The sequence below is a fragment of the Dendropsophus ebraccatus genome, chromosome 2, assembly GCF_027789765.1.
Source record: "Dendropsophus ebraccatus isolate aDenEbr1 chromosome 2, aDenEbr1.pat, whole genome shotgun sequence".
Taxonomy (NCBI): Eukaryota; Metazoa; Chordata; class Amphibia; order Anura; family Hylidae; genus Dendropsophus; species Dendropsophus ebraccatus.
The window spans coordinates 57913517-57930729 of NC_091455.1; the positions used below are offsets into that span (position 1 = coordinate 57913517).

Consider the following 17213-nt stretch of genomic DNA (forward strand, 5'->3'; position numbering starts at 1 on the left):
TGCAGACTTTTAATATAGCTCCAATGACAAAACAAGCAACATTTGCCATATGACATATGGTGCTTTAAATGCTAGCGTTATAAGCATGAGATATGACTCTAATAAAAATGTCCTTCTGTCTTCTTGCCCAAATGATTCATATAAGCCATACATAAGCATAAACAAACTATAATTTATAAGGAAATTGTAAGCACAAGACACTAGGAGCATGAAACTGGTAAGATTCTGGTATTCAATGATGCAAAATCCCCAAAGAGTATTTTTTTTTTATTATTTAATGTTTCTTTTTTAAATATAGTATTGTTCATAATGTTTGGTAAAACAATACAATACAATACAAAAAAAACCAAACACTATGTTGGAGAACTGAGAATTAGAGATGAGTGAACTTTTCAAAAATTCAGTTTGCCGGGTTCGCTGAACCTTAATATAATGTAAAGTTTGGGTTCATCTGAAGTGAACTTTAAACTAACCGAACTACAACAGCTAAATGATTGCAGGTGTTTAGCTGTTTTACTGCAGTTACAAAAGTTCGTTCATCATACTTACCCCGAGGTCCTTCTTCTCAGTCGCATCCCGTCTTCTTCAGTAACAGCCCGCTCTGACAATCACAGGCTTACTTGGATAGGACAGCATGGTGGCCAGTGATTGGCTGAGGAGGCTGTGACTCTTGTCTCTAGAGTTACAGCCTGATTATCCAATCACTGACCGGGGGGTGCTGTCCCATCCCAGTCAGCCAGCGATTGGCTGAGCAGGTCGTCACTTTACAGGTAGCTAAAGACACTGGAGACCCACAAAAGGACACTGGGGCAGTGCAGACAGTGAAAATATATTTTTGTTTTTGCTTTTTTAGATGTGCAGCCACTATCTTCCCGAATTTGTTCAGACGTTTTTGCAAAGTTCGGAATGAATCTGGGTTTGGGACACTGAGCTTGCTCATCTCTACTGAGTATGATGGATACATTTAAAATGACAGTAAAATGTACATCACAAGTTTTGTAAAAAATAAAATAATTAAAAAAATAAAGTCAAATAAAATTAGGTTACTAATAATACAGAATGAAACGTCAAACAGAAAAAAATCTTTAATAAATGTGTTAATGGACTCTAACAAGCTATAACATTGGGAATGGAATATGAATGCAGCAAATAAAACAATCTCCAATAAAAAGCCGATTTATTTTAACTCCTTCCCATTGGTGAATTGTTGCAATTATACTTAGATACTTATATTTTTGAAACCCATCACTTTTTTATTCATATGTTAACATTACCTTATAAAGACATCCAATACGGTGTAAAGTGAAACTGGCTCAGTTGCCCCTAGCAACCAATCATTCAGATTCCACTTTTCATTCCTCTCAGACTCTTTGAAAAATGAAAGGTGGAATTCGATTGGTTGCTAGGGGCCAATGACACCCGCCCTGTTTAGCCAAGGAAACATTGTGATGGAGCAATCCACTTCCTGAGGAGATAATTTATTTATTCAATAGAGGAATGTTCAGTTTCTTAAAGGGAACATGTTATCAACCTTATGCTACCCTGAAACATAAGTCAGTTGGGTGGTCCCTGGTGGCATCTAGTTTTGTTTTCTACTTTTGTCTTCAATACATCTCTATGAGAGCACTGTTATGGAGATGCATTGAAGACACTTATTTGTGGTCTTTAAAGACCCTGTGGAAAGAAGAGATATGATGTAGGCATCAGTGGGATATAAACAGCAAAGCATCACCTGAAATATGCCATGCCGCGGAAAAAAAAGTGATTATCATGGGTGAGCATACTGTATGGGGAAGATTGCAGCCAGGGAGCAAACTAAAAAAATAATCGAGTGCTACTTTAAGCAGGAATAATAAATGTATTTTTTTTCTTTAATATGCAGAAGACAAAAGTATCAGTCTTTATATCTTTGTTTTTTCTTCTTTTTGAAGCCATTCCAGAGAGTCTAACTACTGACAGGGGTACAAATAAAGGACCTAACTACAGGAGGGGGCACAAAAAGGGCCCTATTAGTCATTTAAGTTATAATTAGAGATGAGCAAACCGGGTTCGGGTTCGAGTCCATCCGAACCCGAATGATCGGCATTTGATTAGTGGGGACTGCTGAACTTGGATAAAGCTCTAAGGTTGTCTGGAAAACATGAATACAGCCAATGACTATATCCATGTTTTCCACATAGCCTAAGGCTACGTTCACACAGAGCAAAAGGGGCGGATTACGCGAGGAACTATTTCCGCCTGAAGTCAACTGACGCTGAATTCCGAGCAGAATATAAGCAGAATGTAAGCAGAATCCCTGCGTATTCCGCTAGGAAAGTGTTCAGCTCGTAATCAGCTCTTGACAAATTCAGCGCGGAATACTCGAGGAATCCGCATGCATTCAGCACTGAAATTCAGTGAGTATTTGGCGAGTAAACTAGACTATACCAGAATATATACTAGAATCCTCCCCCCCCCCTTTTTTCCCCATTTCCGCGCTGATTCAGCGCGTAATTTCCGCTTGTATTAAGCGCTGAATACGCGTGTATTCCGCGCTGAAACAGAAAATCAGAGCCCCCTTGATTTGTATAGGCTTCCGCTAGCGGAAGAATGAACATGTTCATTCTTCTGGCGGAAAGCGGATTAGTTCAGTGTGGAAATTCCACCGTGTGAACTGCAGAGCAGAATTTCCATTCAACACAATGGAAATTAGCTCTGCACCTATTTGGCTGAAATTCAGCGCAGAAATTCAGTTGCTTTTGCTCTGTGTGAACGAGCCCTTAGGGCTTTATCCAACTTCAGCAGCCACCGCTAATCAAATGCAGAAAGTTCGGGTTGGGATGGACTCGAGCATGCTCGAGGTTCGCTCATCTATAGTTATAATGTAAAATCACCTTATATAAAGCAACACCATTAAAAAGACAGTACAAATTGGACAATGTCAGTAGCTTGCACAACTACTACTATGGGCTCATACAGGTGTCCATAGTTCTGTCCGCTATTGCAGACAGAACATAGAACCAATACAATTCAATGGTCCTGTTCACACATCTGTAAGTGTGTACAGGGCTGTGGTCTGTTCAATGGCAGCATGGATCACTATCTTCCATGCATTGTTCCACGAATTGCAGAGCATAACGGATTGAGATTCCTAGTGTATCTGTAATTTGGGGATTGCAATTACGGACCACACTACAATCGTGTTCATGAAGATTAATAGAATAATATAACTATATTTGCATTTCCTGGGAAATACATAGTGCTTGAAAAGAGCGCCCTTTTAACAGTGACTTCTCTTCAACAGAAACTTTAACCCTTGATACCCTCCCTTTAAGAGCAACTTTGATAGAGTCTCTTTAAGAGCAACTTTGGTACAGTCCTTTATGGCAGTGCTTCTCAATTCCAGTCCTCAGGCCTCACCAACAGGTCATGTTTTGAGGATTTCCTTAGTATCTCACAGGTGATATGATTATACTCAGTGCATCAGGTATTATCACTGGTGTTCTTTGTATGGGATATCCTCAAAACATGACCTGTTGGTGAGGCCCGAGGACTGGATTTGAGAAGCACTGCTTTAAGGAGCGACTTTGGTGACAATGCTTTGAGTAACCAATGTACTATTAAGTACTGTCCCTTTAAGAGCAGCTTGGGTACTGTCCCTTTAAGAGTGACTTGGGTACTGCCCCTTTAAGAGCGGCTTGGATACTGTCCCTTTAAAAGCGGCTTGGGTACTGTCCCTTTAGGAGCAACTTGGGTACCGCCCCTTTAAGAGCGACTTGGGTACCGGACCTTTAAGAGCGGCTTGGGTACTCTCCCTTTAAGAGCAACTTGGGTACCATCCCTTTGAAAGTGGCTTGGGTACCGTCCCTTTAAGAGTGACTTGGGTACCGTTTCTTTAAGAGCGACTTAGGTACCGTCCCTTCAAGAGCAACTTGGGTACCGTCCCTTTACTGCTCTTTGCCTTAATTTAGTAGATCACGGAGACTTCAAAATCTCAGAAATACTGTGATATCACGAACCAGGGAGTAATTCCAATGGAGTGTCCAGCAGGGGGCGCACTATATATAGAAGTCACTGAATACCATTGACTTCTATATAGTGCGCCCCTGCTGGACACTCCATTGGAATCAATGGCTGCCTATGAAACAGGTGAGTCTGCACACTGTACTACTCCCCCATCATCTATCTGCTCATAGTATCAGCAGATAGATGAGGAAGGAGTAATACCAGGGCCATCCCCAATCCCCCCCCCCCCGCTGCTGCCACATATGCCCTGGTACTACTTCCCCATCATCTGCTCATACTATGAGCAAAAGATGGGGAAGTAGTACCAGGGCTATCCCCATCACCGCCACCGCCGCCCCTGCTCCTCGTCCGGTGGGTCCACTGCTGTAATTGAGGCCCCGGTCTCAGGCCTTCTCCCCCCGAGACCGGGGCCTCAATTACAGTGGCGGATCCGCCCGGATTCCCTGTAGCCGCCACCGCTGCCGCCCCTGGTCGTCCGGCAGGTCCACTGCTGTAATTGAGGCCCCGGTCTCAGGCCTACTTCCCCCCTGAGACTGGGGCCTCAATTACAACAGCGAACCCGCCGGACGAGCAGGGGCGGCATCTGTAGCGGCGACAGGGGGTCCGGGTGGGTCCGCCGCTGTAATTGAGGCCCTGGTCTCAGGGGGGAAGTAGGCCCCGGTCTCAGACCTACCTCCCCCCCTGAGACCGGGGCCTCAATTACAGCAGTGGACCCGCCAGACGAGCAGGGGCGGCATCTGTGGTGGCGACAGGGAGTCCGGGTGGGTCCACCGCAGTAATTGAGGCCCCGGTCTCAGGCCTACTTCCCCCCTGAGACCGGGGCCACAATTACAGCAGTGGACCCACCAGACGAGCAGGGGCGGCAGCGGCAGTGATGGGGATAGCCCTGGTACTACTTCCCCATCTTCTGCGCATAGTATAAGTGTTTTTATTAATAAAAAGACCCCTCCCCTAATAAAAGTTTGAATCACCCCCCCCCTTTTCAAATGTTATGTCGCATATGCGCAATCAAGGTACCGATAGAAAGTAAACATCATGGCACAAAAAATGACACCTGACATAGCCCCATAGACCAAAGGATAAAAGTGCTATAAGCCTGGGAATGGAGGGATTTTAAGGAACATATATTTGTTAACAATGGTTTGAATTTTTTACAAGCCATCAAATAAAATAAAAGTTATGCATGTTACATATCGTTGTAATCGTAACAACATGAATAACAAGTCAGTTTTACCCCAGGGCGAATGGCGTAAAAGCAAATACCCCCCAAATAAAAGAATTTTTTTTTAATTTCACCACACTTTGAATTTTTTTCTGGTTTCGCAGTGTACTTTATGCAAAATTTCAGCCTGTCATTGCAAAGTTCAATTAGTGGCGCAAAAAATAAAGGCTCATGTGGGTAGGTGAAAAAATGCAAGTGCTATGACCTTTTAAGCACAAGGAGGAAAAAACAAAAATGCAAAAAGTGAAATTGGCCCAGTCCTCTAAGGGTTAATATCTCTAGTCATGTTTAAAGCTCTTACAATGGGCTGACATGGCTAAACAGAGTAGCTATCTATAGGAGTCAGTTTTCTTCCTTCTGGGTAGGACCTAGGAGATTTATCAAACACAGTGTAAAGTGAAACTGGCTCAGTTGTCCCTAGCAACCAATCAGATTCCACTTTTTATTCTTCATAGACTCTTTGGAAAATGAAAGGTGAATCTGATTGGTGCAACTGAGCCAGTTTCACTTCACACTGTGTTTGATAAATCTCCCCCCTAGTTTGCATTTATCTGTAAGTTTATAGGTGACATAATGGATGTTGTCAGCTGTTGATTGCAAGCTGAGAAAAGACACAATAGTAAAATATGGTATTTGTTTGTACCATGACTAATAAAGACAGATGTTATTTCTTTTCTAATTCTAGACAGCACTATGAATTGCTTTCCAGCTTTCAGTAGTTACATATACTGTATTAGATAGTATTCAGACAAAACATTTGGCATGTTTGACATAGCATTAGATTTCTTCAGATATTTAATAGACATTCATTGACCAACACATTGAAAGATCAGTGGCCCTGCCACTGGACAACCTAGAATTTGGTCCTTTAGTACAAATAAATGTGCACCACCTAAAAAGCAAATAAAGAACATGACCAACATCAGTGGCCTGGTGATAAGATGTAGATAGAATAAGAAGACAACCTGTGGCTGACTAGGGTTACATGCATATTAACAATCAAATCCTATTACAAGCATCTGTCTCTGGTAATGACACCACTCCTCCACACATTGGCCAATGATCATACGAATTACCGTCAACCACATGTGGGCTTTGTTTTGAATGGTAGACTATGCTTTTACATTCATATACACTTTTGCTGGAATCCCAACATAGAACAGTGATGCACTCCAAAACTGTTCTATGAATGGGGCCTTATAAGCACACCAACTAACTTGTACTATGGATTTAAAGTGTACTATGGATTTAAAGTGAATGTTCTATCAGGTACATTGCTGTGCTATTTTTTTTTTTTTTTACCTTAATGGATCTGCATCGGCGCGGGGATGGCAATGGCGTGGTCCTTTTTTGAATTGCCTTCCAGTACTCACGCTTGGTGCCAGTCTTTTCGAGAGCACTGGCCCACCCGGGGCCCTGGGGGCAGGCCCAATGCTCCCCCCCCAGTATAGCGAAACCCCCTCCCATCTGTGATGTGATTGATCCCAATGGAGCCACATCACAGAGGGGAGGATATATCACCACACTGGTAGCTGTAGGGCCTAGGATGGGCCAGTGCTCCTGAAAAGCACGTCCAGCCAATCACTGGCTTATCTGGGTTACCTTCTACCTAGGGGGGTAGAGGGAGGGCTAGCATCAGCATGGGATCACCTGGGTGGTGGCCCTATCTATCTGATTGGCAGAGAGCCATAGACAGCAATGCTGCATGTGATTTTATGTGTTTATTTAATAAAAATCACTATAATCTTTAAAGGACACCTTGTAACATCCAGTTTTTTTCCTCTTCTGGAGGACACTGACATATAGAAGCTCATTATACAGTACTATTTTACATTTCATCATGGACCCCTTCTAGAAAATATCCCATTAGTATCTTAATCAGCTTGTTGCAGCCCCCAACTGACCCACAGGAGGACCCCCGTCATCCACCAATAGGACTACATATACCACCTAATACAGGGTGTAATGTAAAGAGCCCAAGGAGCTGAAAGGCGAGCATTTCATCTACCCTCTCCTGTGTTCCACAGGTACTGAACATGTGGCAGTGAAAATGTATTTGTAGTGAAAGACAATACATTTAAAGTGTACCTGTTGTTATAACTCTCAAAATCTAAATCAACAGTAGATGTGATATAAAGCAAGTTTGCAATAAACATTCATTATTTTTGTTGTTATGCTTTAAAATAAAGCTAAACTTACCAGAAATCCTGGTCCAGTTTCCTGAAGGCAGATTTTCTGACTGGTTCTGCTGGTTGAAAAAAAACAGACTAAACGCAGGCATTCCGGCCAGTACAGAGAGTCACAGCTCAATATGTCTGCCAATCACATGACTGCCTTCTCTCTGTGAGATTGCCTGGGATACACAGAACTTCCTGTTTTCTGACTCTTTTAGAAAAAAACTGTCAGAAAACAGGAAGTGGCGTGTTTTTCATTACAACTAGAAAAAATTATAAATGTAAATTACAAACTTGCTTTATATCACATCTATTTTTGGTTTAGATCTTGAAAGTTATAACGACAGGTAGACTTTAAGCCAGTACCTTCATTACATAAAAATCAGCTGAAATGCTTTGTTAGATCAGGCTTATGATTATGACAAGAAGTACATAGACAGAAGTAAAGTCTTCATTTAATCAAGCAAAGGTTTCCCCTTCCTGTATTGATTTCTGATAAGGAAGAGATGCTCTCTGAGTGAGCATTGTCATTACCAGTAGAGATGAGCAAATCGCTCATCTAAACAAAGCAAAGTGCTTTGTTTGATCAGCGCTCCTCTCATCAAGCAGCCGGCCTTTCAACAATGCTCTGCTCCCTGCCACTCCACCCCAGGTGCCAGGGAAAAGATTAATCCAATCCTGGGAATCTGGGAGAAGTTTCCCAGGATTGGATCCAGCTTTTCCTGGCATCCTGGGAGGAGTGTCAGGGATCAGAGCATTGCTGAAAGGCTGGCGGCTTGATGAGCGGAGCCCTTTATTTAGACGAGCGATTTGTTCATCCCTAATTATTAGCCCTATGTTCATAATATGAAACAGATTAGTGCATTACCAACACAACTTAAATACCCAATATAATACTAATAGAGAAGCACACTGTTTTACTGGAATGACAAATGATGGATATGGAAAATGATTATATTGTGTGCCAATATCAATGAATTTAAAGATTTGGCAGCTTCTTATGAAAGATGAACTTCCTGCTAGGTCTCAGTTGATAACTAGTATGCAAAACATCATAATAATTATTCCAAAATGGTGCTGGCTTTCTTTCTCTAAGATCGAGCCCAGATTCCACTGTAATTTTGCCTGCTAGAGGTCAAAAAGAGGGAGTAGAGAAAGTCCTGGATCAAATGTCTCAAATATTGCTCCAATTCACATGTGCTGACAACAGTATCATTTCTAAAGCTTTGAAAATAGCTATGAAAAGTGTAATGTGCAGTTTAGAAGAAACTAAGCTGGAGGTACAGTAGGATTCAGTTCTATCAAGCCAAAGAGGTTTTTTGCATGTGGTGGCTTCAGCGGCTAAATATTTCAAATGTCGTTGTCAGGACCAGTCACATCAAACACACAGAGACAGTGAGCCCTGAGCTCAGCCCCTCCCACTGTCCCTACCTAATTGCCGCAATCTGCCCTAAAATAGCAGCGGACAACTTGGCGGCGATCCCTGGCCTGGATACGTGAAACAATGGACAAGACAAAACAAACAAACACAATAAGAATGGTCAGCAATCCGGGTCACAACAGTCTGGCAGCAAAGGTACAAAATCAGGATCCAAAAGAGTAGTCAAATAACAGGCAAGATGGTCGGGGGCAGGCAGCAAGCAAGCGAGGTCAAAAGATACAAGGCAGAAATCAGGAGAAGCAAAGAAACAGTACCACAAGCAGGCAGAGACTAAGTCAATAACCGGCCAGGCACAGGCAGAAACTGAAATCTTAAATAGGACACCAGGAACCAAGTCCAGAAGATGATAGGAGGGACCAGCTGTCAATCACTGAGGCAAAGGCAGGTTAACCGTTACATGACCAGAGGAAACTTAGCAGCACAGACATGGGTGGGGCAGGGAAAACAATTAGCAGACCAGAAGGAATAAGACACAGTTCAGACAGGGCAAAAACAAGGCAAACTAAACACAGAATAAATGGAAGATTATGGCCAAAATCGCAGTCTTTGGCGCAGAGGTCGAATCTTCGCAGCAGAGGGTGGCACTGATGCCTTTTCAGGCGCGATCATGACAGTCGTGTTAGAAATTCTCTTCAGTTCAATGTTCCACTGGCAATGTTTTAGAAGCTGGTAATGTGTATCAGAGTAATAATAGTAGTACTAGCAATAAAAGAACCATTTCCTCAAGGAAGTATGACCTTGACAGGGACAGGGTCCTATTTTTTTAATTTGTATAGCGCACACAGATTCCGCAGCCCTTCACTGTGGCACACAATATAATGATTTTCCATATTCATCATTTGTGATTCCAGTAAAACATTGTGCTTCTCTACTAGTATTATTTATTGGGTATTTTAGTTGTGTCGGTAATGCACAAATCTGTTTCATGTTATTAAAAGAATAAAGAATGTCTGTAAAAGAAAAGTACAGTATTATTCTGCAATGGCCTAAAGTCCAGACTTCAATTCAATTGCTGTAGATGAACCTTAAATGGGTATTCTAACATGTGGTTAAAAAACAAACATTCTACAGAAGCATTGCTTTCCTGTCTGACCTAGTTCAGAAACAAAAAATCCATTTGTTTTGGGGCTCTTAACTCTGTATTTTGTTATCACACTTCCTTGTTGAGTAGTTGCTCAGTACTATAAGTATTCTCTACTTGTAACACCACACAGCACACTGTATTCTCTACCTGTAACACTACACAGCACGCTGTATTCTCTACCTGTAACACTACACAGCACGCTGTATTCTCTACCTGTAACACCACACAGCACGCTGTATTCTCTACCTGTAACACCACACAGTACGCTGTATTCTCTACCTGTAACACTACACAGCACGCTGTATTCTCTACCTGTAACACTACACAGCACACTGTTATCTACTAATATTTTAAATCCAGTTTGTCCATTTACAGTAGATGAAATGGAAAGCAGTTTTTGTGCACATTGTTCTGACACTTTTTATGGATTCTGCTCAGAATAGCCCCATTTAACCAATAAAGGTTAAATCGATTCACTGGCACATCGGCACATCTGAGTGTCAGACATTGTCACGGCCGTGGCGGCGTCCCGCGTTCCGGACCGCCGCCGCGACCTCCTCCTGCCCCATGCAGCCCCCGGGGTCCTTGTGCAGGGACCCGGCGCTGCTGCTAGTTCGGCCCCTGGGGGCGCCTCACCTCTCCTCCGCTCCTGTCTCTCACTGTGCCGGCCGGCGCGCGCGTCCCCGCCTCCTAGGGCGGGCGCGCGCCGGCTGTCTCAGATTTAAAGGGGCAGTGCGCTCCTAATTGGTCCATGTGTCAATCACTCCCCTATAAGTTCCAGCTCTGCCCCCTTCCAGGTGTTTGAGCCTCTACATGCTTCTCTTAGCGTTTGGCCCAGCTCCCTGTTGTTCCTGATTGCTATCCGCTACCTGGTCCCTAGTCCCTGTTCCTGATTCCTATCCGCTACCTGGTCCCTAGTCCTTGTTCCTGGTTCCTGCTCCCCTGTTACACCATTGCTCCTGTGGTCAGCCTGTCAGCTGCGGTTACGCCTACAGACCTCCGCCAGCACCATCTCCTGCCTACTGCTCCTGCCACGCCTCGCCTGCCGTCACTAGCAACCAAGCCAGGGGTAGCGACCTGGGGGTCGCCTGCCGCAGAAAGTCCATCCCGCCTTGCGGCGGGCTCTGGTGAAAACCAGCGGCCCCTTAGACTCCGCTCCCTGGTGAGGTTAGTGCCATCGCTGGTGACGGTCCAGTGGATCCACTACTCCAGGCGTTACAGACATGGATTTCTAATGCAGATACTAGAAGTGCGGGTGAGGGAGGGGGTAGGACGGTGATCTTGTAGGGCAATAAAATGTTTGCCCAGCCATTTCTCATTATGCCCCTGGATGTTTAATATGTTTTATATGAGGGCAGCATTATTTTAAAAGTTGTAAGGTTCTGGTGTAGTAGTACCCCTTTAACCCCTTAACGACAGGCGTACATTTACTCCCCTGCAGCCTGGGCCTTGGCGCAAGAAGATGTAAATGAGGCCCTCACCCTCAATGGCTGGCTGCGCCACGACCACGTTGTTTAAGTGTGAGTGACAGGAGCATCTCCTGTCACTTACCGACAGGCTGCGGGAGTCCCGATCACATGGCCTGGCTGCCTGAGGTCTCTTACTTTCCTCCGTGCAGTCAGGTCTTTACTCTTCTGATAAAGTCTGCCACAGGCAGGCGGTATCAGAAGATCACAGATAGCTCTGAACCCTGCTATGCTATGGCATAGCAGTGATCAGTGTATGGAATCCAATAAATGTATATAATAGTTCCCTAAGGGGACTATAAAAGTGTAAAAAACTAAATATTAATAAAAGTTTTAAAAAATGTCCCGAGGCCCCTCCCCCAATTAAAGTGAAATTAAACCCCCTTCCCATTTTATACATAAAACACATAAATATAATTAATTTTAAAAATTTATTTCAAGAAGATTGTTTTATTTGTATTATGATTAATAATTTAGAAATCAAACCTGCAAAGAGGATAAAAAAACAGTTTTTGAAGAAAAAGACCTCAGCCATTTTGTTACTAATAAACAAAGATGTTCTTTGAATTGTTTGGAATCCAGGACGTGACAGAATACTGCAGGGATTCTCAAAGAAGCCAAGTGAACGCTGTTCAGGTGGTCAATGATACCGCAGAAAGAGAAATTGTTCTAATGAAAAGGTTCAACAAATCGGTTAGGAACGAACAACAAAAACAATTCTTATTAACGGTCGTCCAGCATCACAGAAAAGTCATCACCAAGCAAACAAAAGTTTGTGATTTTTAGTTTTCACAATAAAATGATTAACATTGAAAAATCATAATTTTTGCCTTTACAAAACTTTACAGACTGAATAATACATTTGTCCAAAAAAGGCAATTCTATATTTCTGTCAGACACCTTTAGCAGCTCTATAAGCAGCTGTACATCTGGGTAAGTAATTTATTTATATTTATTTGTACTATATACTGTGTATGTATATATATATATATATATATATATATATATATATATATGTATATATACACACACACACACACACACACACACATACACAGTATATTAGTGATGAGCAAATACTGTTCGATCGAATAGATTTTCGATCGAATAGTGAGATATTCAAATATTCAATATTCGTACAAATGTCCCGATAAATAAATTCGATAAATATTCGATAAGCGTTCAAATCCCCCAGCTTCCGGTTTCACCCTCCAAATGGTCAAATAGATGTTTTTCACTAATCGAATACTTGTTCCCATAGACTTTAATGGGATTGAATATTCGATCGAATATTCAAATATTAGTGGGATATTCGTACGAATATCGAATATTCGAATATCTCACTATTCGCTCATCACTACAGTATATATATATGTGTGTGTGTGTGTGTGTGAGCAAAGTGTGCAACCTCTAAATATTATCCAATCTTGAAATATGGCTTATATAACTTTTTCATCACTGACACTCGGGGCATAAGCAAAGTCATATGAAATTTACATCTTTGGACAAATTAACTAGGTTTATACTGATAAATTATGTTAAATAAAACATATTTTAAATGTACAAACATTTCTTAAAATGTACAATTTTAAAGGTATAGGGGGACATTTATTAAGTCTGGCATTTTTTGCACCAGGCTTAAAAATGTCCCTGCAGCGCACTGCCTCTACATAAATCCCGTGCACACCAGTGTATGTTCGGATGGAAACCTTTGTCAGCTCAGAGCTGGCGTAGGTTTCCTTATGATTTTTCAGAGTGAAAAATTATGAATTCAATGAGCTCAGAGTACATCCCTCCCCCCCCCCACCACCACCACGGTGCAACAGATGTAAAATGGGCAGATGCTCATTGACTTACTAATCCCCCATGTACCTGCTTTGTTTTGAAAACCTATGGCTCTTGGTTACGGCCCTCTTGGTATTCTCTAAGTTAGGTCGCCTGTGCTCAGTTCACTTGCAGTGTCCTGATTTGTCTTGCAGTTGGCAGTTGCAGTTGCAGTTGGTTTTCACTTCATCTGCAACCAAAGGGGATTGTGGGAAAGTGTGTGCACCGCTGCATGGCAACAACAGGGTCAGTATGGAGAGGAGATCAGGAGGTGATTAGTAAGTTACTTCAGGGCGCGTTCACACATAACGGATCTGCAGCGGATTTTTCACTGCAAATTTGCAGCAAGATCCGCTGTGGATTCCTGCCCTGCACACCTATGGGCAGACAAACTCTGTGAGTGTGTCCACAGCCCGCCCCTTTAACCCCCGGAGCTGGAGCGTATACTTCCCCTGATCCCCTCTCCCGCTTGCTTCGGGGCTCCCGTCGTCTTCACGTTCTGCTCGGCCAAGCAGTTACGTGTAAACGCACCCTTACTAAAAACAGCACATGTGTTCTTTACATATACACTACCGTTTAAAAGTTTGGGGTCACATTGAAATGTCCTTATTTTTGAAGGAAAAGCACTGTACTTTTCAATGAAGATAATTTTAAACTAGTCTTAACTTTAAAGAAATACACTCTATACATTGCTAATGTGGTAAATGACTATTCTGGCTGCAAATGTCTGGTTTTTGGTGCAATATCTACATAGGTGTATAGAGGCCCATTTCCAGCAACTTTCACTCCAGTGTTCTAATGGTACAATGTGTTTGCTCATTGGCTCAGAAGGCTAATTGATGATTAGAAAACCCTTGTGCAATCATGTTCACACATCTGAAAACAGTCTAGCTCATTACAGAAGCTACAAAACTGACCTTCCTTTGAGCAGATTGAGTTTCTGGAGCATCACATTTGTGGGGTCAATTAAACGCTCAAAATGGCCAGAAAAAGAGAACTTTTATCTGAAACTCGACAGTCTTTTCTTGTTCTTAGAAATGAAGGCTATTCCATGCGAGAAATTGCTAAGAAATTGAAGATTTCCTACAACGGTGTGTACTACTCCCTTCAGAGGACAGCACAAACAGGCTCTAACCAGAGTAGAAAAAGAAGTGGGAGGCCGCGTTGCACAAGTAAGCAAGAAAATAAGCACATAAGAGTCTCTAGTTTGAGAAACAGATGCCTCACAGGTCCCCAACTGGCATCTTCATTAAATAGTACCCGCAAAACACCAGTGTCAACATCTACAGTGAAGAGGCGGCTGCAGGATTTTGGGCTTCAGGGCAGAGTGGCAAAGAAAATTGCCATATCTGAGACTGGCCAATAAAAGAAAAAGATTAAGATGGGCAAAAGAACACAGACATTGGTCAGATGAAGACTGGAAAAAAGTGTTGTGGACGGATGAATCCAAGTTTGAGGTGTTTGGATCACAAAGAAGAACGTTTGTGAGACGCAGAACAAATGAAAAGATGCTGGAAGAATGCCTGACGCCATCTGTTAAGCATGGTGGAGGTAATGTGATGGTCTGGGGTTGCTTTGGTGCTGGTAAGGTGGGAGATTTGTACAGGGTAAAAGGGATTCTGAATAAGTAAGGCTATCACTCAATTGTGCAACGCCATGCCATACCCAGTGGACAGCGCTTGATTGGAGCCAATTTCATCCTACAACAGGACAATGACCCTAAACACACCTCCAAATTGTGCAAGAACTATTTACAGCAGAAGCAGGCAGCTGGTATTCTATCATAGGTAATGGAGTGGCCAGCGCAGTCACCAGATCTAAACCCCATTGAGCTGTTGTGGGAGCAGCTTGAACATAAGGTTCGCCAGAAGTGCCCATCCAACCAATCCAACTTGTGGGAGCTGATTCTAGAAGCGTGGGGTGCAATTTCTCCAGCTTACCTCAACAGATTAATAGCTAGAATGCCAAAGGTGTGCAATGCTGTTATTGCTGCAAAAGGTGGATTCTTTGACAAAAGCAAAGTTTGATGTAAAAACAATGTTATTTCAAAAACAAATCATTATTTCTAACCTTGTCAATGTCTTGACTCTATTTTCTACTCATTTCACAATGTATGGTGGTGAAAAAGTGTGACTTTTCATGGAAGACACAAAATTGTTTAGGTGACCCCAAACTTTTGAAAGGTAGTGTATGTATTTGGTACATATATCTCATTTTACCTTTATTGATTCATGACACAAACCCTTTAAATTGAAACTCTGCATCCACTTTGCTTTCATTTCTGTAAAACTCCTAAAGGTTTAATAAGGTTTCTAAATGTAACTTTGAGTATTGGAAAATTGCTAAATTTCTGCAAACCCTTTAAGCCCTCTAACATTTTTATAATAAGTAAAAGGCCTATTTACATTGGCATACTGTTAATGTGTATTGATAACACAGCTGGAACTAGAGCTTTAGTCAAGGTAAAGGGAATTATGAACAGTTCCAAATATTAGTCAATTTTGGCACAAAACCTTCAGGTTTCTTCTACAAGGCTGAAGATTAAGATGAATTTTTAGCATAACAACATCCCAAAGCATAGCTATACTTCAACAAAAGAATGGCTCTGCCAGACAACATACAGTTTACAGCAGCTGGATCAGTGCGTGGGTTTCGCATTCAAAAGATGTAAAAAAAATATGAAAAGATGTAAAATAGTACACAGCAAATAAATAAAATAATATTATGGAAGTGTTAAAAAAGGTCATCATAACAATATCCTTAACCCTTTGAGGACCAGGCCCAAAATGACCCAGTGGACCGCGCAAATTTTGATCTTAGTGTTTTCGTTTTTCCCTCCTCCCCTTCTAAGAGCTCTAGCACTCTCAGTTTTCTATTTACAAGCCATGTAAGTGCTTGTTTTTTACAGGAATAGTTGTACTGTGTAATGGCGTCATTCATTTTACCATAACATGTATGATGGAATTCCAAATATATTATTTATGAAGAATGCAATAAGGTAACGTTTGGGGGGTTCCTGTGTCTACGTAATGCACTATATGGTAACACCGACATGACACTATTATTCTATAGGTCAGCCCGAACACAACCATATGCAGGTTACACAGATTCTCTAATGTTATATATGTATTTTTTTATGAAATCCTTTTTTTTGGCAATTAAATATTAATAAAATGGGCCTATTGTGACGCTTATAACGGTTTTATTTTTTCACCTATGGGGCTGTATGGGGTGTCATTTTTTCCGCCATGATCTCTACTTTTTATTAATACCATATTTGTGAAGATCGGACGTTTTGATCACTTTTTATTGATTTTTTTAAATATATAATGTAACATAAAATCGGTAATCTGCGCACTTTTTCCCCTCTTTTCGTGTACGCCGTTTACCGATCACAATGACGCTTGTTATATTTTAATAGATCGGACAATTACGCACGCTACGGTATATTATATGTTTATCCATTTATTTATTTTTATATGTTTTATTTATATAATGGGAAAGGGGGGTGATTTAGACTTTTATTGGGGGAGGGGCTTTGGGGTAGTGTAATAGTGTTTTGAACTTTTTTTTCTCTACACTTTTGAAGTCCCTTTGGGGGATTTCTACATACACTACTTTGATTTATACACTGATCATTGCTATGCCATAGGCATAGCATTGATCAGTGTTATCGGCGATCTGCTCATTGAGCCTGCCTGTGCAGGCTCAGTGTAGCAGATCGCCGATCGGACCGCACAGAGGCAGGTGAGAGACCTCCGGCAGTCCGTTTCATTGATCGGGACCCCCGCAGTCACACTGCGGGGGTCCCGATCGGTAGGTGACAGGGGACTCCCCCTGTCACTTACACTTAAACGCTGCGGGGTTAATGACACGCGGCAGCGCGATCGCTGCAGCGTGTCATTACCGGTGAGGTCCCGGCTGCTGATTGCAGCCGGCCCCCACCTGCTATGAAGCACGCTCCGCTCCGGAGCATGCTTCATAGCGGGAGAAACAC

At 42.2% G+C, this 17213-nt stretch overlaps 1 long non-coding RNA gene across 1 annotated transcript in view; it reads right to left on the reverse strand.

Annotated features, from left to right (window-relative positions):
* Positions 1 to 13363, reverse strand: part of LOC138784461 (uncharacterized) — a 73818-nt gene extending 60455 nt beyond the window's left edge. Inside the window, exon 1 of the long non-coding RNA XR_011361845.1 lies at positions 13265 to 13363. This is a non-coding gene — a long non-coding RNA (uncharacterized lncRNA). The remainder of the gene's footprint in view (positions 1 to 13264) is intronic.
* Positions 13364 to 17213: the final 3850 nt, after the last annotated feature.